General features: G+C 30.4%; 1 long non-coding RNA gene across 1 annotated transcript in view; it reads right to left on the bottom strand.

Moving 5' to 3' along the window:
• The window catches only part of LOC129304222 (uncharacterized), a 30,002-nt gene extending 18,707 nt beyond the window's left edge, over window positions 1-11,295 (bottom strand). The window contains exons 1-3 of the long non-coding RNA XR_008591628.1: window positions 11,132-11,295; window positions 8,195-8,391; window positions 3,185-4,414 (exon numbers count right to left, since the gene is read on the bottom strand). This is a non-coding gene — a long non-coding RNA (uncharacterized LOC129304222). The remainder of the gene's footprint in view (window positions 1-3,184; window positions 4,415-8,194; window positions 8,392-11,131) is intronic.
• Window positions 11,296-26,323: the final 15,028 nt, after the last annotated feature.

The raw sequence follows: 26,323 nt of genomic DNA, 5'->3' as shown, positions 1-26,323 counted from the left end.
TCTCGAAGCTTGACTTCACCCACCCATAATCCTGGGGGTACTACTCCTCATCTGGGAACCTCTAGAATGTGAAGCCCTCTGAAAACTTCTCTTTATTGCCACTGCTACCCAGTCCAGATGGTCTAGAGCTATATCCATTTATCTTGCCAACACCAATAGTAGGACCCGTTTATGTAGAGAAACAGCCCCTACCATCTTTCCTCTGGTTATCCTCAGCCTCATGACCTCATCTAGCCATTACCCTTAACTTACTGCACACTACACATGTCATTATATGAGACAATATTGAAGGGTGCTAGCTGCTATCTATAATCAGGCCGCATCTTCTCCAATAATTGCTCAGCCTTTCAATACTCATCATCGTGATTCCTTAAGTAGGTCGAGTATTTAGACAACTCGTTAAACTTAACTATGAACTCTTCTTAATTCAAGTTCCCTTGTTACAGCTGGTAGAACTCATTGCTCAAATGTGTAGGTCATAACAAAAAAGATCACCTTCAACCGATCTATCCATTTCTCAAATGATGGAGGATTCAACCTTATATACTTCTTCATGGCTACATTGATAGAGCTCTCTTGCTCTCTTTCTCTAGGCCTCACTAGTTCAGGCCTCCTTAATCCACTCTCTTTATAATAATCCTCTTCTTGTCCCCTCTCAAGTCTTTCCTAACCATGACCGCCAACTCTCTCTACAGTCTTGCTTGACTCTTCTGGTCTTTTTTTTTAGAATCTCATCATGCTCATCTATTCTCTCATCTATGCTCATCATGCTTATTAACTCAAACAGTATATTCTCATTGCCCATTGTAGGTCTCGGTTACTCTCTAGCTTGACCCGTGCCTTGCCCCATCTCAACATGCTCACTAGGGACAACGTTCTCCTTTTCTCGTACCAAGACTTCCCGTACTTGTCTTGATACATTCGTTGGAATGTTATCGGTAGTATTTCTTGTTTGCACCACCCTTCTTAACAATGGAAGTTATCTCACAAAAGGAAAATAGTTAAACATAGCTCAAAGGGGAGAAAACATGTGTATAAACATTCACAAAATCTACATAGTTCACAAATCCAGGGGTCCAATTCTCAGAACCAGAGAAACTGATACCAAATTGTAATCTCCCTAAGGTTTATCACACTTAACTCCAAATTTAAGGTAATCCAAGGCTTAACTCACAAGAATTACCAAACTGTAGGGTTTCTAAATGAATTTCTCAAAATCCATTTTAAGGAATCCCAATTTTCAACTGTTCAAATCTCAAACAAGTTTTAAGGACTCCAAAAACAAAGCAGAAGCTTGGACTCCAAAAACAAAGCGAAAGCTTGAAAATCAATTGAGACCCAAAAATGAGTTTTAAAACTCAAAACCGATTTTTACACAGAATTTGACACGCGCGCTGTGGCTTCCGGTTTGTGCGCCGTGGCATGTCTCCTCTGTGCCATGCGTCGTGGCATATTGCACGAAATTTGACAGATTAGTAACCAAGTTTTAATTAACCCTTGCAGTTACATATTAATTGTAAATATATGCAAAAAGGCTCATAACACATATATCACATAGTATTGGGCCACGGTTCACAAAACTAACTAACAACCATGTGACCGGGTTTGCCACAAAACACTATATCATGTTGTTTTCAAAGACATAACTTAGGGTCACAAAAATAACAACCATGCACCCTTAACATGTGCCGAACCATAAAACTAACAACCATATGGTTGGACTTACATGCATGATTATGTGCCAACCTTATATCCTCCTGTTATCTTCGACACAAAACTAGTAGCTATAACGTGGCTACATCCTTCATGGACTAACCCAGCCTTTCACTTGTGAGGAGCTGCCAGGCCGAGGTTAACTCACTCACTTATGTAATTCAGTTTTCTCCAATACTAACAACCATTGGGTGTCGTACCTTTAATCTAACCTCTTCATGAATCGAAAGAGACTAATTAAGTTTAAGTCCCTTGTAAAACAAGTGGGACAATCTTGAATCAACTATGGGACAAGGGCTACCTCTTAATTCTAACAGTTGGTGCCAAGGCTAGTTCCCAATTCCAACAATCATTGCCAATACTATGTGAATTTCCAACCAAACTACTCCTCTCCCTAGGCAAACTCCCGCCAATGATCATGCCATGTACATTTCACACATTTTATACATTTTAACATTTATTACTCAATACATGAATTCACGTACACGTATACTCTACATTTTAATGCATAATTCTAGTGAAATGTGTAACCCTCAAAAATACAAACTGATTTTTCACAAATTATTAAAACCATTATCATGGTAGAAATTTTTCTACCATGATACATCCAAGACAATATACCACAGGTCTTAAAATATCTCAAAAAGCAATTAGAACCATGAGGGACAGACATGATCCTCATAGCATGTTATTCAAATCAGGTCATGAATCAAAAGGGACAGACATAATCCTCTTGGACATATAAATGCATTTAATAAAAAGGATTAGAGTTTACATGCTCTATAAAGAAGATATGTCCTAAGCCGCACAAGATACATTGTATAATCCAAAATAAGAGGCAACATAAAAGATGGTGTCTCATACACCATAATTACACCTCTAGTGCTTTCTCGGTCGGACTCGCTCTTGTAAAAATATTAACCACGGGGAATGAGACTTAAAAGTCTCAGTAACCAAAAATGTAATGATGCATGCGGATGTAACTAATCATGCGATTGCTAAGTGAGCACACAAAAACATTTAATTGAACAATATTTCCAAACAAACCAAACAAGTATTTAATTGCATGACTGCACCTTATATCCTCCTTTCACCATGCTCGGACGCCAAATCACCCGACTAAAGGTGAGTTGGACCAAGCGACACGCCACTCATTGGGTCCAATGAGGGCTTACCACGTGGTAATAATTAACCGAATAGAAATTCCCATTAAACACCATACATTAAAATACTCTGACAAATCATGCATCATTTAAATATCCAAATAAAAATTTATCCAAACAATAATATCTCATCATGATAAACAAAAATAAATTTTTAACCCACTTGGCAATAATTTCAAACAAGTATATACAGTATTTATTTTCAATAATTCATAATTTTTTCAAATAATAAGTTTCAGAAATAAAAGAGTGTGTAGTACCTGAATCAAATAGTGCAACAATATCATGATAAAGGATTTTAATGTTACCTCTAATGGCATCTGGGGAGTTTATCGTGTCCTGAGTAAGGGCAAACACATGGCTAGAGACAATAGGATGCTGGGAAGGGTTCTTTATATTTGAGCCCTGGTTGTCCCCATAAAACTTTGCAATGTGATCGAGTTTCCCACAAATATAACAGACCCAGCACTGTCCGAAAAGACGACGCCCTCATTTAGTGCACTGCTGAGAGCTCGCTGTACTCGGGGCAGGGGTAGATACTATTGGGCTCCTCTGTGACCCGTGATAACTACTATGATAGCTCATCTATCCTTGGCCCTTTTAAAATGGACCCTTCTACCTTCCTTGATTCCATGAGCTGCTCGAACTCTGATGGTTTTTCTTCGTAATGCCTCCGGTGGGTCGGGGGTAGGTTGGGGGTCTACTATATGAATAACCCCTCTTCTCTCTCTTGACCTCCTTCTTACTGTGAGCTACTACTTGTAGTTTTATGCATATTTTGTCATAATCTCGAATATCTAGATGAGCCAATTGCTCCCTCAATTCTGGTCTAGCCTTCTCCAATAAGCGCTTGGCCTTCCATTCAGAATCATCCCTATACTGTAGGTACATGGATTATCTAGATAACTCTTGAAACTTAGCAATGAATGTGTCCTCATCGAGGTTCCCGTGATAACTCAACTTCCTTTTCAGACCTTAACTCTGATGGAAAGTAATGTCTGAACAATTTTTTCTTGAATTCCTCCCATATGAGTGTAGAATCATCCCTGGGTCCTACTGTCTCCTACCAATCTCTTGCTCCCTTTACTAGGAGCACTAATGCTACTTGCACTTTCTGATTACTGGTGCACGTGACTACTCGAAAGATGGACTCGAGTCTCTTCACCCATTCTTCATCAAATATAGGAGGATTAAACTTCCTAACAGTTTCCCACACATCAGTAATGGTCAGTGGGGCTCTCTGTTCCTCCTGCCTAGTTTCCTCCTTTTTAGACTTATGATCTCTCGGAGTGGCAGGATGTGAGGAACTGCCTTCCCTCACATGACTCTCAACATGAGCCCTATCTCCATTTTCAATTACCTTTTGCCTCTTTAGCTCCGTCAACTCTTGTTCATCCTTGAACCTTGTCTGTTAATGTTTTTACAAGCATTCTCAATTTCGCCAAATCATGCTCCTCCTCATTTGGCAGTGGCGGTGGTAGGTGCTCATGTTGGAATCCTGAGTTACCGCGAGTAATAGGCATTTCTTCTCCCGTCCCCTAAAGGATACAAGATATAAATAATAAAATTAGCCTAGCTATATAATGGCCATACAATGTATATTGCCAACCGACTATATGCAATGCATCACACATATTAATACATATTAAATTCAAAAAGTAATAGTTTCAAACAAAAGTTTAAATAAGTATTACTAAAATAGAGGCTCGAAACATGATGCTCTGATTATAAATGTAACACCCTCAAAAATACAAACTGATTTTTCGCAAATTATTAAAACCATTATCATGGTAGAAAAATTTCTACTATGATACATCCAAGACAATATACCACAGGTCTTAAAATATCTCAAAAAGCAATTAGAACCATGAGAGGGACAGACATGATCCTCATAACATGTTATTCAAATCAGGTCATGAATCAAAAGGGACAGGCATAATCCTCTTGGACATATAAATGCATTTAATAAAAAAAATTAGAGTTTACATGCTCCACAAAGAAGATATGTCCTAAGTTGGCACAAGATAAATTGTATAATCCAAAATAAGAGGCAACGTAAAAGATGGTGTCTCATACACCATAATTACACCTCTAGTGCTTTCTCAGCCGGACTCGCTCTTGTAAAAATATTAACCACGGGGAATAAGACTTAAAAGTCCCAATAACAAAAAATTAATATAATGATGCATGCGGATGTAACTAATCATGCGATTGCTAAGTAGGCACACAAAAACATTTAATTGAACAAACCGAACATTTAATTCAAACAAACCGAACAAGTATTTAATTGCATAACTGCACCTTAGGACCTTTCACCATGCTCGGACGCCAAATCACCCGGCCAGGTGAGTTGGACCAAACGACATGCCACTCATTGGGTCCAATGAGGGCTTACCATGTGGTAATAATTAACCAAACAGAAATTTCCATTAACACCATACATTAAAATACTCTAACAAGTCATGCATCATTTAAATATCCAAACAGAAATATATCCGAACAATAATATCTCATCATGATAAACAAAAATAAATTTTTAACCCACTTGGCAATAATTTCAAACAAGTGTGTATATTTATTGTCAATAATTCATAATTTTTTCAAACAATAAAACAACACATAATCATTCACAAACACACCCATCACAACACATTAATAATGGTTATCTTGTATCTTGAATAACAAGTTCCCCCCTTCATAACTCTTTTTTCACCACTATCTCTGTCAATATAATCTACATAATTATTTCACAATACTTATATATCAATTTTACATTGAAAATAATAAATAACTCTAATTTAAAGAGTTAGAAAGTCTTAGATTTAAAATCCATATTGACACTAATTTAAGATTTATGCCTCATTTAACTTTTCAAATTCTTTTCTAAAATTCTCGTACCCTAATAAACTATTTTTAAGCCTCAAATCACTTCTAGTATCACAATTTCATCCATCTATATTCTAAAAATTCTTTCAAAAATAAATTAAAAATTTTAAAATTATCCTGAGGCCTCAAATCACCTTTCTATAACCTCAAAAATACCTATTCATACTTAAATAACTATTTAATAATTAGAGGTTCATCTCTTCATCTCAGATTCAACAACATAGATCTAGATTTTAACTTAAAAATTTTTAAACATGAGTTTCAACCTCAAGAAAATATTCTATAATATTTATTATATCCCTAAGAGCTTTAACCTATATTTTTAATCCATCATATCATTAAATTAACTATCTTATAGAAAAATCCTAATCAGAATATTTACTCTATCCTACAAAATAATCATATATCACTAGAAAGCTAATATTATTTAGAATATAACTATAAAATTAATTTTGTAATTAAATAAATTTTTAAATGCTAATTCCAAACAGGAAAGTTAGAACATACCTGAAAGAAAAAGAAAATAACCCCCCTTGTGAGAAAACACTGAGCAACGTGAGAGGAAGAGAGAAAAATAATATAAAAATGAAATTGTAGGCCATTACTTGCAATTTTCACAAATTGCATCTTGGGCCTTTAGTTGCAATTTTCACAAATTGCAACAAAAATTTCTTCATGCTTCCTCCACAATGCACCTCCTCTTTTTATACATGAGGAGGTGCCTTTCATTCCCACATCTAACTGATGTGGGACTAAACCCCCTCCCTTTTTTTTTACTTTCTTTTCTTTTCTTTTTTTTTTTAACTCACACACACACATTAATTTTTTTTAAATCTTAAAATTATATCTTAACAAAATATTTTTTATATAATTTTAAACTTAAGTTTTTAATTCATAATTAAATGTCTAACCATATTATTATTTTCAAATAACCTCAAATAATATAAATTCCTATTATTATCATCATCATTTTTTTAAAAAAAAAACTTAAATTTCATAAAAAAAAATTTATCTAAAAATTAGGATGTTACAAAATGATTAACAAAGGCTGAGGTTTAGTTATAATTATGTTGTGAATGTGTAAAGTAGTAATTGATATTGTAGTGAAAATGACCAAAGGAAAGTTTTTGAGCCAATATGTGAATAGTTTGTGTTTTGTGAAAATTGGCCGTTGAATAGCTAAATTTGATATATGTGTATATATATGATAAAATATAGTTTAATGAGATTAAGGGATCAATTTGAGCGCGTAGGTGTGCAAAATTCTTTAAAAAAGTGACTTTTTGCACCTAGGTATCTAAATTTTAATCGAACCATAAGATCGTATCTAAATTTATCTTATTAGTTAGCTTATAAGTTAAGCTTTGTGTGGGCACTTGAATCACTCCGATCGAACGTCATATGTGAAAACAACGCATGCTAAAAGTTCATCATTTGTACTATCAAATGACAACTGTTGAAACTAGCATGTGCGCCGCAGCACATGGCGTATCACGTCATAGTGCATGGTACAAAGAAGGTATAAAAAAGGTTTGAGTGTGTGGTTCTGTGCCACATGCCGTGGCGCAGGGCCACTAATCTAACCTTATTTCCTTGTTTTAAATACACATAATGATTGATATGAATGCATATGATTTATTTTCACAGCGTATTGCTCTAATGTCTTATGATGTTTGATACAAAGTATTTGATTACTTTTGGTTTTGTTTGTAGTGGCAATTAAGTTAATCCTTTCTTATATCTGGCGAATATAGGGGAGGGTTACAATAGCCTTGCCTATTTGAGGTGCATGTAACTATTTGAGCGTTACAGGAGAATCCATATCATTCTAAAGCATCAATTGTTGAGAAATATGTTGTTGAAAAGGCCTTTGAGGGTAGAGGCAAAGGAGTTCCTAAATCTTGCTATAAGGGGATTAGACTCGCAAGTAAGGTGTTGCAAACACACTTGGGTTCACAATCTATCATTAGATAATTAAAGAGAACTAAGTTAGGGTGATAATTATACATGTTCGAATGGATGAGAATAATGTATAGGTGCCATTTGCCACCTTCAAGGTTTCAATAGTAGGCTAAGCAAAACAATTTTTCATTCTATGGCCTAAAAATCGTATGTTATTTTTTATGTTAATTAATTATTTATATAGCTCGTTCTTTTTATATTTTACAATGAACCTAGAAATGCTACGAAATTTTCCTATCTAGCACAACATTATGAAAATTTCAAAGTGTATAAAAGGAATATATTTGTGAAATTGACAAGAGAAACCTCAAAGAGTTCCTAACTTTAATGAAGATGGACATAGCATGAGAAAAATTCCTTGCATGATACTTGAGATCCTTAGTTTGAAAAGAGCAAACATGATATGTTCTAATGCACAACATATATAGGATTCATTTTGATGTTTGAAATAAAGAATAGGAGTAACCTACTTGATAATGCAACAATCTGATCAAGAAAGCCATCAAGACAAGGTTCACTTGATCAAAAACCCATATGTTCAAGAACATCTACATTCCTCATCATCTCATGGATGCAACAACCATAAATCTCTTCCAAAAAGCATCTGCTCTCTGAGAACTTTCAATAGGAAAAGCCATGGCAAGAACTATTCCGCTTCCTAAGCTACCTAGGTAATGACAATTGTGATCATCAAATTATGCTCTATCATGTGCACTAGCATCTAACTTTATTTACCACAAGCAAAAGGATGTGCTGCAAATATTTCTAAGTTAGCAAACTAAGTTTGATCAACAAATTCAAAAATGATCTCATGACACAAACACGTGGAGCACAATAATCAATTTTGATCAACAAGTAGAAACAAGATCATTAAATCACGAACAGAATAGTTAAGAAGAAATCTCTATATGGAGATGATAGCAAAAGCTAGTATTTTACATCAAACAGCAAACTGAAGGGAAATTTTTGAAACAAAGAAACAAATGAAATTAGATTTCACAATAAAAAATTAGAGGAGGAAAAACCATCTAAGCAACATTGAGAAGCATATTAAGGGGAAACAAAAAGACTATTCTTTCTCGTGCTAATAAAATTTGAAGAAACTTTATCTTCAATCAAATGTCTCTTTACAAAAATCTAAACCCAACGTATTAACAATGCCAGTACCAAAAAAAAAAAAAAGTCAACAAGAAACAGAAGAATGCAATCGAATCAATTGTGGAGAAGTTAACAATTTTGAATTAGAATAGCTTAAACTCAAAAAAGCTAACACCATGAAATGATGAGGGGAAGCAATTAAAAAATGGCAAAACAAAGGGATAATTGAAACAAATAGCAAAAAATAGTTGAAGATAATTTTTAGAAAAGGAAAATAAAAGGGAAAAAGAAAGAGAAACGAAATTGGCTAAATAAAAACAAAAAATGTCTTAAAAGGGAAGATATTTCCAAAAGAAATGGATAGATCAAAAACTACTCCTACAAATTGTGCTGTGCGACTTTCATTTCCCCATGCTCTTCAATAATGTTACCAAGGAGGCTATTGTTTTAAGCCTACAACCATTTGGTCAGAAACTAGAAAAATGAGAAGGAGAACCTCTTTAGTAATGACGCCAAACATATTAGGATTATTTGAGAGACAATTTAAGCAATATTGTGAAGGCGAAACTACTCTCAAAAGCACAAAAACTACTCTCGACTTACTAGAATATCTGAGTGTGACATGTCATATATGCTGAAGGTTCTGAGACTAACCTCAGATCAAAATGAGTTTAACAAGTGCTAAGATGAAAATCAAAGCTGAATAGAAGTCAGTCATTGATAAACATATTATTGCACAAATGATAGCCATCTATTCTTAATGATAGAAAATCAAATCCATGTCTTTTTTTTTTTTTTAATAACAGAACAACTTTTAAGGGGGAAGAAAAATCAATTCCTCATGTGAAACTTGAGATCCCAAGTTCAACTCATGTTCCTAAGATTTACTTGTCAAAACAAAAGAGAAAAAAAAAAACATTATATACTCATTTGGCAGTTTATAGTATAACAATGCTTGATAATGCAGCAACCTAATCAAAAAAACCATCAAGACAAGGTTTAGTTGAACTCAATTTTTGCTGTATCTGCTCTCTCAGATTGCTTTCAATAGGAAAAGGCAATGACAAGAACTGCAGCAGGACACAAAACTATTCCAGTTCCTAAGCTATCCAGGTATAATCATCAAATTATGCTCTGAGATGGGGAGTACCATCTAACTTTATTTACTCTAAGCAAAAGGATGTGCTGTAAATATTTCTAACTTGGCAAACTAAGTTTGATCAACAAATCTAAAAATGATCATTTAATCACAAACAAACGGGAGTACCAATCTGCAACTTTAATTATTTACCCTAAGCAAAAGGATGTGCTATAAATATTTATAAGTTAGCAAACCAAGTTTGATCAACAAATGAAACAAAGATAATTCAATCACAAACAGAATAGTTATAGAGAATATCTATATGCGGAGGTGACGGCAGAAGTTAGTGTTGCACATCAAACAAGTCAAAAAGAAAACAGATTTCTAAAACAGAGAAACTTGTGGACCATTAGGTTTGTTTCTGCGAAACAAATAAAAGACAAAACCAAAGCCATCTGTGCGGCATGGAGAAGCATATATATAAAAAAAAAGACTAAATTTGAAAGGCTTGTCTTCAATCAGATTTGTCTTTACAAAAATCTAGGCCCAATATCATACAAAATTTTCAGCGGAAAGCCAAAGAAAGTAATTAAGAGAAAGCAATCGAATCAATTGCAGAAAAGTTAAAAATTTTGAATTCGATGCACGATATGAAATGTATGAGGAAACCAACAAAATGAGGAATTTGAAGACCTTAAACTCAATAAAGCCAGCAAAGTGAAATGATGGAGCGAGAGCGCTTAAGTGAAAAAGGATAAGGAATTTGAAGTTCAACACAACCTGCTGATCAGAGAGACTATATTTACATAATCACTTCAAACAATTTCTATTACCAAACAAATGCTGGCACACACAGTATCATTTAACATTAGGCATTTAAAAAAATTGAAATTATTCAATTTCAAAATAAGAGATTTCTACTGTTAATTGTAACTTAATCATAAGTGATCTAAAGTTACAATTATGAAGGACGAAACTCCACTGAACAAAACTGGAACGAAATACATAACTCAAGAAACAGAATGAGAAGAAACATGCAGACAGTCGGATAAGCATTTAGATCAATAGCCAACCATAACGTGAAAAGGAAAGATAATTTTCGAGGACCTTTGAGTAAATCTAGAGTGAGATTTTAACTTCTTGGTCTTAAATTTGAATTGTGCTTTCGCTAATTCATCTATTTCCTCGGAAAACAAAATTATCAATGCAGTAAGATGCGACTACTGACCTGAGCAAGAGATCGGTAACTACTTTGTGTTTGGATTTTCTTTCCTAGCTGCCGAAAATGAGTATTCCCGAAGAATACCTTCCCAGAAATGGGTTTTCCCCGAAAACATTTGTAAATCTCGTGTTACAATTCAGATGAGAAGTTATATAGAGAAAAAAAGTAGCCGTTTGTCTGGCCAGAGCAAAGAAAAGTAGCCGTTTGTCTGCTATTTAACGGAATGCAGGAGCCTTGAAGGACGATAATGATGGATTTGATTTTAATTTATTATTAATATTGATTATTTATTGGTATTAATACTTTGTTTAAAAATAAAATATTTGAATTTCAACGGGAGAAAGAATCGAAAGGTGATGAGTTCAATTTAAGGACGTTCTTTGAATTTAATTCAATATAAGTGTGAGGACTTGGATATATTTGGTGTGATGAGTTTAACAGGGGAAATTACAAGTATAGAATATATCATAAAACTATATAAGTAATGGTTCTAAATTTTGAAAATTACTCCCAAAAAAATTGGTTCTTTTCTTTTTTGAAAAAAAGTGTCACAATTTTTTTTTTTAAAAAAAAAAGAGTGAAAAGCTCCCAACTTTAGCAATCAATATTAACTTTGAAATGCTGAAAATGAAAAAAGGAGAAAACTTATATAATTAACATTATATATTTAATATATTTGTTTTTAATTAAATAAAAGACATGCAAGTTTTTTACAGGTTATTTATTTTATAATAAATTTTTTTATTAATTTTATTCACACATTAAAATACATTTGTTATGTTTTAATTAAATATAAATATAATATAAAATTAAGCACATACTCCCTCCGGTCAAAATGTAAAGCATTTTTAATTTTTTGAGATGTAATCATTGTCTTTTTTTTAGAAGTACTCTTGATAATGACTTTATATTTATTATAGGGTGTTTAATAAAAACAAATATAAAAAGATATGGTTAGTTGAAAAATAAGTAACTATTTTATTGAAGGGTGAGATTCAATTAAAAATATCTTATATTTTTAAATGAACGGAATAAGTTATACCCATATATAAATATGTGGACATTTATAGTGCAGTTGATCCCTGTTTTGAAGTCTCAAATTGCTGGATCTTTTTTCTACATCCAACCTTTGGTATGTCTTTAGCATTTATATTTATTACTTCATACAAAATCTTCATCAAATATCATAGAATGTTAATAAAAAAATAAATGTAAAATATATTGACATATCTTTTATTTTGCTAAAACTGTAGATATCTCTTCTCTATTTTCAAAACTTATACTTTAGTTCCATCCTCAATACAATTAAGAATATTCTGTTAAAGATTTTGAAATATTTAACTTTTTATTTTTAATTTTGTTAAAAATTGTAAAATTATTAATTTTTCCTTATTATGATCTAATTGCCTACCCACTCTCCCAATTTAAAAAATCTTTAAATAATTAATATTTCAATATTTAAATAAATAATTGAAATTTTTGTGTTAAAATTAATGAAATTTTAAAAATACACATAAATTATTTGGAGTAATTTATTATATTAAATTCTTATTTCATAATTTTTTTTGATGAAAATATTTCTTAAAATTTTTGAACCGGATGTTTGAATATTATTTTAGCCAATTTATATTTTTAATTTTTTAAAAAATTACTAAGTAAATATGTTTACATGATAATAATAATTAAAATATAAATGAAAAGGTTAAAAAATATATAGGAATTAATTTTTTAAACAATATATATTTAAAATGAGATAGTTTGATCAAACATATATAACTAAATAGTTAAGTAATAATTGAGTGGATGAAAATAAAATATTAAAAATAGAAGGAATATTTATAGTCTGTAATTATATATATTAAGAAAGACTCATGTAGATTTCAAAAATATTAGAGAGATATTAATAATTAAAGTAAAATAAAAGGGAGGTCGGAGTATTTACAATGACCTTAAATTTTTAATTGAATCAATTTTTTTTCTCAATCAATGTTTTATTTAAATAAATTTTGTTTGGTAAGTTTGACTTTATTTTATTTTAAATTATCGAAAAATTTGTGCTCTTTTTATAATTCTTTTTCATTTTTTATAATTTTCTTTTTGTCCTTTTCTCGTAATTTTCACAATTCTCTTATAACCAGATTCTTCTTCTCTTCATGCGGAAATTAAAAAAAAAAAGCATCTCTTTCTATTTTTTCTTTTCACCGCCATTACTCTCATCTAGTCCTTCATCATCAGTCCATTCCTTTGGCTCTTCTCATCAATTTCATTTGCAAGCCTTCAACCCGTACTCCTTCACTGTTGTTCGTTTGTTCGTTTTCGTACAGCCGAGAGGTTGAATCTCCTTCCCCATTGCTGCTCTGTTTCGTGACTGAAGAGGTGTGTGTAAGCGTGTTCAGCCTTTCTCTTTTCCTTCTCCTTAGCTGCTGGAAATTTCTTGTGTTTGAGTAGGGTAAATTGATTTCTTTCTTTTTTTTTTTTCATGGCTAGAAATTTCTGGTTCTTCTTCTCGTTCGTGTGGCAAAGTGAAGCACTTTGCTTCTCCTTCTATAGCGTCATTCACATGCTGATTCAAAGTGGTGGCACTGCTGTTTCGTTTGAGGTGAGTGGCTGTTCTTTTTCTCCTTTCTCTTTGATTTCTAGAGCAGCATCGAATCATCATTTTTCCTGCCTTTGGTTGGTTGATGCGATACACCCAATTTTTTCCCACTGCTGCCGTACAGAAGTTTTAGAAGGAATTGAGGTGTATTTTTTGGTTAATGCTGGGTGTTATTTTGCTATGATGTTGAGCTGAATAATGATGATAGAACTAATGTTTGGGAGTTGATTAAATAATTGGATGATTATTGTAAGATGAATTTGGATGCCTTGATATGTTTGTGGGAATGCTTGATTGAAGAATTTAGGTGCTATTTTGAATAATATTGGATATTATTTTATTAATGTTGAGTTAATAATTGATAAAAAAATTGAATATTAAAAATTGTGGTTTTGCTTGGAAGCTTGCTTCGTGATTTAGTTAATGATAAATGTTCTCATAATGCTTGTAAATATGTTTGGAAAATTTATTGGTAAGAATGAGATTGTTAAATTTTTATAATAGAACCTAGATGAATTATGAATATTATTCAAAGGAGTATGTATAAGTTTGGGATTTAAAAAAAAAATACTAAAATAGGAGAAAGGAATGCATAGGCTGGTTGCATGGTATGTTATTAAACATAAAGAAGCATGAAAATGTTTAATATGAGATATTATGTCTTGTGGTTGATAATAAATTACAAAAAGATATAAGGATAAATTGAGAGTCGCCAAAAAGCTTAACTAACTCAAATATGTTTAAAGCATGATTGGTTAGAATATTATCTTTAATATTAATTAGATTGAATTTAAATCCCAGTAAAAGCTTAGAAAATTGCTTGATAAATGATTTCAGACTTATGATTTATTTGGTAAAAAATTAAAAGCATCACTAGAATTAAAGAAAAAAATTAAGAGATGCAAGTTTTAGAATTTTAAAAAACTTTTAAATAAGTTAACAGCATCCCAAATAATTTTTTTTTAAAGTGGTTATAAGATTTTTTTATTTAAAGTTTTACGTTATTCCTTTATAAGTTGTATAAATATTCTTGTCAATTCTAATTTTATGATTCAAACAATCCTTTTTACTTACCTGACTTTTACATTAATTGATTTATTATGGAATCTGCTTTAGAATTATTAAGAATTATGCTATTGTTAAGGAATCTTTAGATCTGTTACATATTAACCGAATATTTATTTTAAACATTTCTATTGTTTAACTTTTATTATTTATGTTATAATTATTAATACAATGATTCGTGCATGGAGAAAATTGAAAATAAAATTAAATAATTGAATATTATATTTTGAAAAGAATAGTTTTCAATGAATGTTTTAGCTCTATACATGCTTAATTTAATTAGGGGGATTATGTTGAGAATGCTAGATGCTAATGGTAGTTCCGTTAGCCTTTGGCGTGCCATGATACACCCAGCTAGTAGGGTGTTTAGGAAGTGTTAGCCCTATGCAACGGCCAACGCACGTGAAATAGAAGGATGATTATTTGTGAACTTAATACTCATGCTTGCTTTCGTGGGCTTTTTGCTCGTGCTTATTTTCATGGCTTCAAGTCGCACTTATTAGTTAATTACCCTTATGGACTTGATGACTTCCAATATTTTAATGAATTTAATAGTGTTTTTAATGCAATTGGAAGTCATCTTATGGAATTAATTAGCAAATATGTGATTAAGTTGATAATTGTTTGTGAAATTTGAGGTGGATAAAGTCCAAGACAATTGTTGAAGTTAGTGGATCAATTATGGCATTAAATTTGAGTTTTATTCATATAGGGAGGCCCAACTTATGGACCCAAAGCTAATAATTTTGAAGCCCACAAGAAATTGAATTCTACCCAATGATACTGCAGCACCAATTTTAGATGTCGTGACATCAGACCAGTTTTTAGCAAAATGCACATCTTCACTTAAAATCATGTTTTGAGGATTTCTGGCTTCATTTCTGTTCTAGTTCATCTTGAACCAGCAGCTACACGTCCAGGGAGTATTCTAAGTTGGAGAAAGAGTTAGAGAAGCTTGGGGAACACTTGGGTCTTGCGATTTGTGACAGAAATCATCCTTCCTAAGTTTTCTTCTCCCTTTTCTCTACATTTTAATATATCTTTTGCTAAATATTGATGCTTCATTCTATTTTAATGGCTGTTAGTGGTTAAATTTGTTTGACCTAGAGTAACTATGAACTTGTTAGTGGATTAGAGCTTGTTTTTACCCATTTGTTTATGCTTAATATTAATTTTGATTGCTCAATTTTGTATTAATTTGTCTGTTTAATATTTGGCCATTATTAAATATGAATTTTAGTGTTGGAGTTTTTCCTTGACAAAGGAAAATCTCATTTGAACCCTTAGATTGAGTAATATAAGATTAGATTATGATCTAATTTGTAATTAGAATAGAAATATACCTAATTACCTTATATAATCAAATTAGAGTGAATTGGAATTAAAGTTACTTCTTGGATAATTTTGTTAGAAATAACATAATTAATTCAAGAGAGGGTTATTTGAGGTTCGAAAGGCCCTTATAGCCATTAATATTCTAGATTAACAAAATTAGTATTAAAATTAATTAATTGGGTAAAAAGCAAGATCTATGAAGCTAGCAAAGGATTAGTGACTCTAGGTTGTATTAGACATTTGTGGTTGCTGGGTTGGGAATCTCATTGTATTTTATTCATTTCACTTTTTAATTTTTTCTTAATCAATCGCTTCTAATTGGTTTTGCTTAACGTGAACAAAAATAAAAATTCTATTGTCTAATTGCTATTTTGCTTGATTCCTCGTGGAATCAATCTTAACGCACTACTATATTGCACTTTGACCCCTACACTTATGGTGAAACATTTCATGTGCATCAGGACTGTATGTCCACACTTGTCAGTTACTTACCATCATGGATTTTGTATCCACACTTGTTAATCATTCTGATAAAGTCCTGCTAAAAAAGTAAATTTTTGGAAACTTATTATTTTTAAATTTTGTCTATTAAACAAATTGTTATTTGATCATATATGATTTTATATAGTAAATTTTCTCCTAGATTAGATTTAAAAATGTATTGTTTTATATTAGTTGTTTACAAACATTTTTTTTATATTGTTGTTTGAATTCCTTTTATATACTTTTATGAGCTGTATGATTTTTGATAATATATAAAACTCCAAAATTATTGATCTATTTCATGGTTATATTGTTGACCAACTTAGTCATTTATTGTTAGTCAAAATGTGGGTTTTAATATTCCATTTATTAATTATTACTTTTATATGTTTTATCTATATTTTTTTTAGATGCTATTCACCAAAAAATTTCTTTGGTCTCAAACAATGTAGTTTATAAGTCAAATTCTCTTAAAGCTCAACTTTTTCTTGGTTCAATGACATATGGTGAATCCAATTGGTATTTCTTGAGTTGGAACACATGGAATGCATCATAAATTCCTAACAAGTGTGGAGGCAAGGTAATTCGATAGCAACTGCCCCAACTTTTCTAATATCTCAAATGGGCCAATAATCCTAAGAATCAACTTCTTAACTCTAATTGACCTTCCAATCCCATTCATAGGTATTACTTTTAAAAACACAAAGTCACCTACCATAAACTCTAATGACCTCGTCTGTTCATCAGCAAAACTCTTCTATTTGCTCTGAGTTGTTAACAATTTCTATTTGATCAAATCAATCTTCCGTGTAGTCTAATCCACAATATTTGGATCCAAGATACTTCTGTTACTCACTTTTGTCGACCATAAAAGCGATCGACACTTTCTCCTATATAGTGCCTTATACGGTGCCATTTGGATGTTAAAATGTTAGCTATTATTATAGGCGAATGTAGCCAATAGCAAGTGGCTATCCTAATTGCCCTTCAACTCTAATGCATAGGCTTTCAACATCTTTCAAAATCTGAATAGTCCTATTAGTCTACCCATCTATGAATGTGAAAGCATGCCATAAACCATATGATGGTGCATTGACCTTGGGTTGAATTTGAAAATGTGCGTAGTTTGTCATTATGTGTTGAAATGATAATTCTCAAGTGGATGAGATAGTGTGGTTGCATTAGCATTGAATAATACATATATGGTTAAATAAGAATGTGAAACGTGTTATGAAATTGAAAATTGAAGTAGAGAATGTTTGTGAACATAATATGGATGCTCACTTGAATAATGTAAAACCCAATATGTGGAAAAACAAGTAAATGAATTTGTGGAATGAGCGAGCATATTGCATTGTATGATCATTTAGAGGGAATTCATCTAGAAAGAGAAATAGAAAACCCATATGGTATTTATAACTACCTTTCGGTGCATGAAAGCCTAGCCTTGTCCTATAGTTCATTGAGGGATTGTTTTATAGTTTATCGAAGGACTAAAACCTAGCTATCACCACTTGTTTATCAAGGAGATTAACCTAGGGTATATGACACCTCAGAGTTGGAGAAGCCATAGTCTAAGAGTGAGTTTTGTAATCTTTGGTTGGGTCACACCTCATAATTGATGAGTTTGGATAGTCCAGACACACAAACGAAACTCTAATTGATATTATATAGCTCATGGTTTTAGTTAGAAGATATAAGACGGGTATAAGGGAAAATTGATCATGCGTATGTGTTTATCCAACGTGTCACATGGTTATTAATAAGTTTGTGAATGTGTCATTGTCATATAGTTGATTGTATTATGGCAATGTGCATTGAAATTGATGGGTTAGGTAATTGTCACAGGTTTGCGTGTATTTTGGCAATGTGTGTGGTTTGAAATGAGAAATATGAAAATGAGTTAAACTATGAAATTATAACTTGTTACATGTAATTGGATATTTTGAATAATCAAATCACTCTTTTGTATTTAATTTAATTGATATACAACTACATAGTATAGGTGTACATTAGTTACTGAGTGGTTAAACTCACCCTCTCTTTCAATATTTCATAAGATGTAGCTCTGGTGCAGAAAGAAAAAAAAGCTCCAAAGGCTTAGAAATATAGGATTCCTATTATAAAGCCTCTTAATCTCCTTTATTTTGTGTAATAGTTCAAATATTGCTAATTAAGATAAATTTTTTTGTATACGCTTGCACTAAGTTGTTATTTATAATCTTGGAATGTATTTTGGGCCCTAGAATGTCATAGTTAAGATTGTTAAAATATTTTTAAGGCCAAAATACTGATATAAATGTAGGGATATTGATTTGCTCATAATTGTGATTGTTAATTGTTAAATGCAATGCTAAAATCTCCTGCTCTATTTTGGTATTAAAAAGGTTGAGGAGTGAAAATATATTATGATTGAGATTATGTGCATGTAGTGTGTTATACAAATAGTCCTAAGTTGAGTGCGATCAGGGTTTTAGGAATTGCTTTTGGTATATATGTGAGGTTTTGGACATCCTTAGTTTGTGAAAAGTTATGAAAGTGTGTTTAGGTGTCCATATTCTTTGTGTGACATAATTTTGAAGTTAAAATCATGTTAGTAGCTGGATTATAAAAAGAGCTTTCTATAAACACATCAATAACCTCATATGGGCATTAGACAAAAGAATGGGGTATGTCAAAATTTTCCCCAAGTTGCTGTCATTTGACAGCAAAATTGTTGTCTGATATGTGCAACACACCATAGTGCATGGTGCTTACATCACAGTGCGTGGCATATAAAAGGGGCAATTGCGACTCATTGCCCTATTTTTCATAACCTGTTACTTTTAAATGTTTTTGAATTTGTTCACTTCTGTGAGGTATCTCATGCTTCCAAAATATTTTTCTACTCTAGTTTAAGATTTATTAAATGATTGTGGACATTAGGAGTTGACGGAGCATCTCAAACACGGCGTCTTACATTATAGAAATCTATTTCCAATGTGGGCTCTTTCAGAATATCAGAAGCGATCACTTTCATCATAATCTTCAACACTTTTTAATTTGTTGCAATGGAATCTCTCGATGCATAATTGCATGTCATGTGCAAATACTTTTATAAGACGATGTTGCATTTAATATGTCAACAAAATGTAGTACCATAACGAAATTTATATCGAGTTTTGCTACTTCAGAAATTATATATTATTAATATATCGTTCATTTCTCAAATTTCATGTGTGTGTTTGTGGTAAAACTAAAGGCTTAACATATTATACTTACTATGAGATACATATCGTGATCATATTACCTTTTCTTCCTCAATTTATAAGGTATTTTTTTTAGAAAAATTACGCACACCAATAATTTTTTTATTAAATATAATTTATAATCTTACTTTTTTAATAAGATTTCAAAAGTACATTTATTAATAAGAGAAGGAGAAGAAAAAAATTTATTTAAAGAGTGAAATAATAAGAGACAATATTGAAATAATTATCATTAATAAAATCTTGTTTGGTTCAAAATATTTTATATTTTTGAGACCCCAAATCATTTCAAAAAATATCTTATAAAATGGGATAGAAGGAGTAATATTTACTTTTAAATAAAGATAGCAGTGAAATGAGTTAGTTTATAACATACACATGTTATTTCATATAAGGGTCATGATCTTTGGCTAAAATTAAAATTCCTTTGAGTTAATTTTTTTAACATTTTCATTACTTTATTTTTCAATAGTTATCTTAGATATTTTTAATATTCATATTGTATATTTTCACACGCATTATATTTGTTTGATTTGTGTTGTTAACTTTTGGGAGAAATATCAGCATCAACTCGGTGACTGTTGGACTTGAAATCAAATAATTGCAGTATGGAGCAAGTAGCCTTAATGTTTCAACTACTCAAAAACAAAGTTGTCTTTGTCATTTTTATTACTGATCCAGCAGCCGTCAGCCATAATGTTTCAACTACTAAAAATAAATATAAAATGAAATATTTTTGTCCTAATAAAATGATAAATATAATAAAACAGAAGGAGTAATAAGAAAAATAGTACAAGAAAAATATTTACAAATAAAATGTTTGTTTATTGCAAGGAAAATATCTTATGGGATCATTTAAAGATGACCAAAAAAGAATTTCATATACAAGTTACAAATATTCTATGGTTTGAATGGTAGAGATTCCCATCATTTATAATATTGTTTGGTTAAGGAAAAGAAGAGAAAAAGGATGGGGTTTTAATGGAAAAGAGAGGAGAGAAAATAATTATATTTTTCAATTTTTTTTTAAAAAATGACAGTTAGGTTTTAAAATACTGAATTAATGACACTTAAGTTCTTAATAAATTTTTTTAAAAAAATAAGTTAAAAATATCAATCCAAATATTTATGATTCTAAAAGTTTAAATTATAAATAAATATTTAACTATTAAATATAACTTTTAAATTGTAATGAGAATTTTTTTATAACTGTTAGAATTAATATTTACAATTCATTTTGTAAAAAATTTTGTTGAGAACTTAACTGTCATTATTTCATTCTTTGGCACTTAATTATCATTTTTCCAAATTTTTTCTCCTATCTTTTATGAATAATTAATAAAATATACATGTGAAGTGTAAAATATACTGATAAAAATATAATGAAAGCTAAATTATAATTACAATATATAACTATAATCTCCTTGTTTCATTCAAAAAATGATATAACTGTAATAATAAGTATATTATTTAATATATGTAATTAATTATATAATTACATACGCATTAATCTTCTCTCAATTTTTTTCCGACGTCAAGACCAATTTGAGCTACAAATACATTATCTATCCATAGAGCTCAATTATATAAGCACGCTAGTATGCTATAAGAGATTGTGGCTAAAGTGGATGCTTCAATAACTGTAATTTTGAATAAATTGATGAATCACACTAAAAAGAGTTTGATCCTTTTAATTTTCCTTTTTAAATAAACTCTTTCCAAATTCTACACAGTTGCTGACTGTTTGGATTTTCAGTGCCTTTTACTTTGTAGCAGCTTAATTGGAAGAGCCTACCTATTGCTCAGTCTACCTATTGCTTTGTATCTCGGTGAGATATTTTTCTGAGTCTCCTTCTTATGCTTAAAAAAAAATGAAATCTCATGTATTCTCAGCCGTTGAAAAATATAAAATATTTTTAATAAAATAATTATTTATTTTTAAATTAATTTTATTTTTTTATATTTATTTCTATAAAATACTTTATAATAAATATAAAATTATTATTAATAGGGGTATTTTAAAAAAAGATAATAATTATATTTCAAAAGATTAAAAATATCTTATATTTTTAAATATTTAACTCTTCAAAAAATATTTTATATTTTTAAATAAAAGAGGTATATCAAAAGCACATGGAGTTTAAAAAATGAAAATAAAAGACCAATCACCAATGTCCTTTATTGATCTTAAGATATTGTTGCAGACATTTTGTCTATTAGTGTTTGAAGATTATGACGACTTTTAAAAACCAAAGGTTTAGTTGTGGAGATCAGGAATTCCTTTTCAAATAATACATGGAAGCTTAATGTTAAATTATTCAAGACCCTATTTTTAAATTTTCGTGTTAGTTTCAGGTGTTTAATTTATAATTGAGCTTTTACCGCATACATATGCATTGAAACTGAGATTTTAGATAATTTATCATTATCATTAAAAGCTTTATTATTTTAAGAGTAAAATACAATGACCTTAAGTTTGAGGGCTATTTTTCATGCGCTAGAAAGGTTTTTTCTTTTTCATCACTTAGAATCCATTCAATAATGCCATTTTATTTTTTGTGTTTGTTTAATCATTTTCTGTAATTCAAATCCTTTTGTGTTGATTGATGTTGCAGAAATTTATTCCACTTGAAAGAAACCGATCAAACGTAGTACAGATCATATTTTAATACTAAAGATATATATGTTCTGATTAAACTTAGTTTCAGATTTTGTTCATTCATTTTTGTTGGATATATATAGGCACAGAGAGAGAGAGAGAGAGAGAGGGGCCTGACTTACAGCAGAGCAAGGTTTCTGATGAATTCTAAGTTGGAAGATGGGGATTAGCCGCAACAAGTGAGTTTTGTTTTTTCGTTTTTTTCTCAGACATTCTTTTAATAGTCATGATAAATCAAATTGAAGAATATTAATTATTTTTTTTATAATATTGAACTAATTAATTAGTTAGTGGTTGTGGTCGTGGACTTGTGTTTAATTAGGAATTGATGGGAGCATCTTTGAAACACTGCTTGTTGCGTTACCAAATGCATAGAAATGTATTTTCGATGTGGGCTCTTTCAGAATATCAGAACCGATCATCTCCATCACCATCAACTCTTTAATATGTTGCAATTAATGGAGATATTCTCGCTACATAATTGCATATACATGTAAAAACTCTAGGGTGAATGAGCAAATTACTATCTAAACTTTAAGTTCAATAATATTATAAACTTTAGATATATTTATTATGCAAATTATTTCTTAATTTTGAAACTGATACAATATAACTTTTGTTGTTAATAAAAATTAATTTTGAACATTAGTTGATCAGAAAATAACTTTAAAAATTATAAAAAATAATTAAAAAATTATAATAAAGGATTTTAAAATTACAGATAATGACATAAAAAATTACAGAAAAGGATCCAAAAAAGTTGGTCATTTTCTATAATTTTTGATGTCCTTGTCTATTATTTTTTTAATTAACTAACGGTCGAAGTTAAATTTTTTGTTAATGTTAGGGGCTAGATTATATTGTTTTCAAAATTTAAGAAAATAATTTGTATAATAAAAGAGTTCAAGATCTTTGATACTATTAAACCTAAAATTTAAAAAGTAATTTTCTCATTTATCCAAAACTTTATAAAACGATATGTCACAATTAATCTAGTTCCTATTACAAAGTGTGTTTTAAAAGACTTTCTTGATCCTTAATATAAAGAATATAGAATATTATTAATTAACATTTTTTAATTTTACCCCTAACAAATAACTTAAAAGAGAATTTAATTTTAATGTTTCAATATTGAGCTTCTCTTAATTAATCTTTAGTACTACAATTGAAATTGTAATAATCAAATTATGGACCATGCTGCTAGTAGGCAATTGGATTAATTGGCAAGGGGGTTGGTCAAGGTTAACAGACGTTTCAAGTTTGAGTCTTAAGCATACAGTAACTATTAAATTTCGATGGCAAGTATATCTGAGTCAAATCCTTCTCTCAAGTTCCCCTCCCCTTGCGTAACGTAATCTTAAATGTTGGCCTATTCACTCCCTTCCTAGAGATCAATTTTCCATTTAACACCTTCTTCGTTTCATGATCTCTCCATATCAAAGGCTCATTAATCAGATCCGATTCATCCCTCCAATTCCATCTCCCCCCGACCACTGTACCACACACCACCTCTCCTATCACCTTCCTCCGCCACCAGCCGCCAATCAACTTCAAAGCACCGAATGAAGCTCTCACACAGGGCCGTGTGTGTCCTTAGTCAATTATAAGACTATCGCCTTATGCCTTTGCAAATGTTCACTTATATCTATACTTTATAATTGATTATTATTTGTTCTGTTAAGCATTAATATTAATTATATATTTTTATTTAAAATTTATTACTTACTTATATCTTATATAACTAGTTATTAAGAAAAGTGATGTGAAGATAGATATAAATAATCGCATGACTATTCGCATCGGATCATAAAAGTAGATGCGTTACTATACTATCGGATCGGATCGGATCAAAAAAAAAAAAAGTAGATAAATTACCATTATTAACGTTGGATGGCAGCGTATGCCTGTCACCTATTAATTGGCTACGTCTAAAATATCGTACCTCATAAAGCTTTATCTATATCCAGCTTGTTTTTTTTTTCCCCACTCAAATGTAAGGTAACGGAACAATCGTACAAAAATATAAAGATCAGGTCATGTGTAAAAACCATTAAATTTCTATATAGAGAGCTTGATTTGACTAAACAAGTTTCGGGAGCAATGTTACTACCATGTCGCCGGCAGTTGGACTGGAAATCAAATAATTGAAGTCAGTATTATTGTTTCAACTACTAACATGCGTTCATTGTGGTCTTCGTCTTCTGTTAATATTGATGCGACCTTATATACAGTGCCTGGAAGACAAATAGGTAGGAATAAAGAAAATCATGAGATTTAAAAAATGAAAGGAAAGGATGCAAATCTCTTCCTTTATATTTGGCTGAACAAGGAAAAATACGAAAGAAAGAAAAATTATTTAATTTTATATAAACAATAATAATTTTATTATTTGCAAAAAATATTTAGATATAGTAATATTTAAAATTTAAATATATTATTCATAGATATTCATTATATATTAATATAATAAAAATTTTTGGACAAAAACTGATGAAATAAAAATATAATTGTAAATTATTTTTATCTATTTTTAAATTTTATTTATACAATTATTAAATATATAATAATTTAAAAATTCTAAATTACAACCAAATATAAAAAAGAAAATGGAGAGAGGTAGGAGGCGGAAAACGAAAAACATCCATGAATAAATTCGGAAATAGAGTTTTATTTCCAAAATTTCTTCATTTTTTAAATAGAAAAGTTGAAGGGAAAAACATGCCATTCTGAAGAAAATGTAGTAAAATAAAAAAATATTTTATAAATATAATAAAACACAGCGAGTAATAAGAAAAATATTTCAAATAAATTTTTTTATTACAGGGAAAATATTGTATTGGATCATTTAAGAGATAAAAACAGAATTTCTTATCACCAAAAAACCATTACGGAGTTACAAAAATGAAAATTAAGGACCAATGTCCTTTACTAATCTTAAAATAATTTTATAGATCAAAATGCCCACTTTTAACGACTTTTAAAAACGAATGAAGGGTTTGGTTTTGGAAATCAGAAATTCATTTAAAAAAAATTAAAATATATAAAAACTCCTTTAAACTTTGAGATAAATTACATGGAAACCCTTTACCTTTAAAAGTTTAAAATTAATCTCTTTAATCTTTTATCTATTTTTACCACAAACTCCCCTACAGTTATTTTTTAATTATTTTACTGAAGTTTTGTATTGTTATATTAAAAAAAAACCACATACATGGCAGCCATTGTGAGCTAATAATAAAATAAAAATATGGATAAAATTTCAAAAGCTAATATTAGCTTACATTGGACATCACATAAATTGCTATGTGTTTTTTAATATGACATAAAATAACAAAAAAAAAATAATAATAGTATCGGAGTCTGGTAAAAAATTAAAACGTTAAGGGAATTTTGTATATTTTATCTTAAAAAATGCATCGAAGCTTACTATCGAATTATCGAAGACCCTATTTTTAAATTCTCATGTCAGTTTTAGGTTTTAAAATAATTTATTATTGAGATTTTATCATTTACAAATGCATTGAAAATGAGATTTAGACAATTTATTTTTGAAGCTTTATTGTTTTAACTGAACTTAATTAGTTACAAGTTTTGAAATTCATTACTATTGCTATTATTCGGTCCATAACCCCCATTCTCTTGAATCGGCAAAAGACTTTAGTCCTTAACTGTTACTTCTGGAATTTGCTGTCTTGCTTCTAATAAATGATGGTCCCAAAATGTTATTTTCCCTTTATTTATTATAGGCTTATAGCTTGGCATTGTTTAAATGTTACATGAGTAAGATCAGGCCTACAAACAGAAAACATTTG

Source organism: Prosopis cineraria, unplaced genomic scaffold (genome assembly GCF_029017545.1).
Source record: "Prosopis cineraria cultivar Desert tree isolate PC_DT_omini unplaced genomic scaffold, ASM2901754v1 PC2, whole genome shotgun sequence".
NCBI classification, from domain to species: domain Eukaryota; kingdom Viridiplantae; phylum Streptophyta; class Magnoliopsida; order Fabales; family Fabaceae; genus Prosopis; species Prosopis cineraria.
This window is presented reverse-complemented; position numbering and strand designations above follow the sequence as displayed.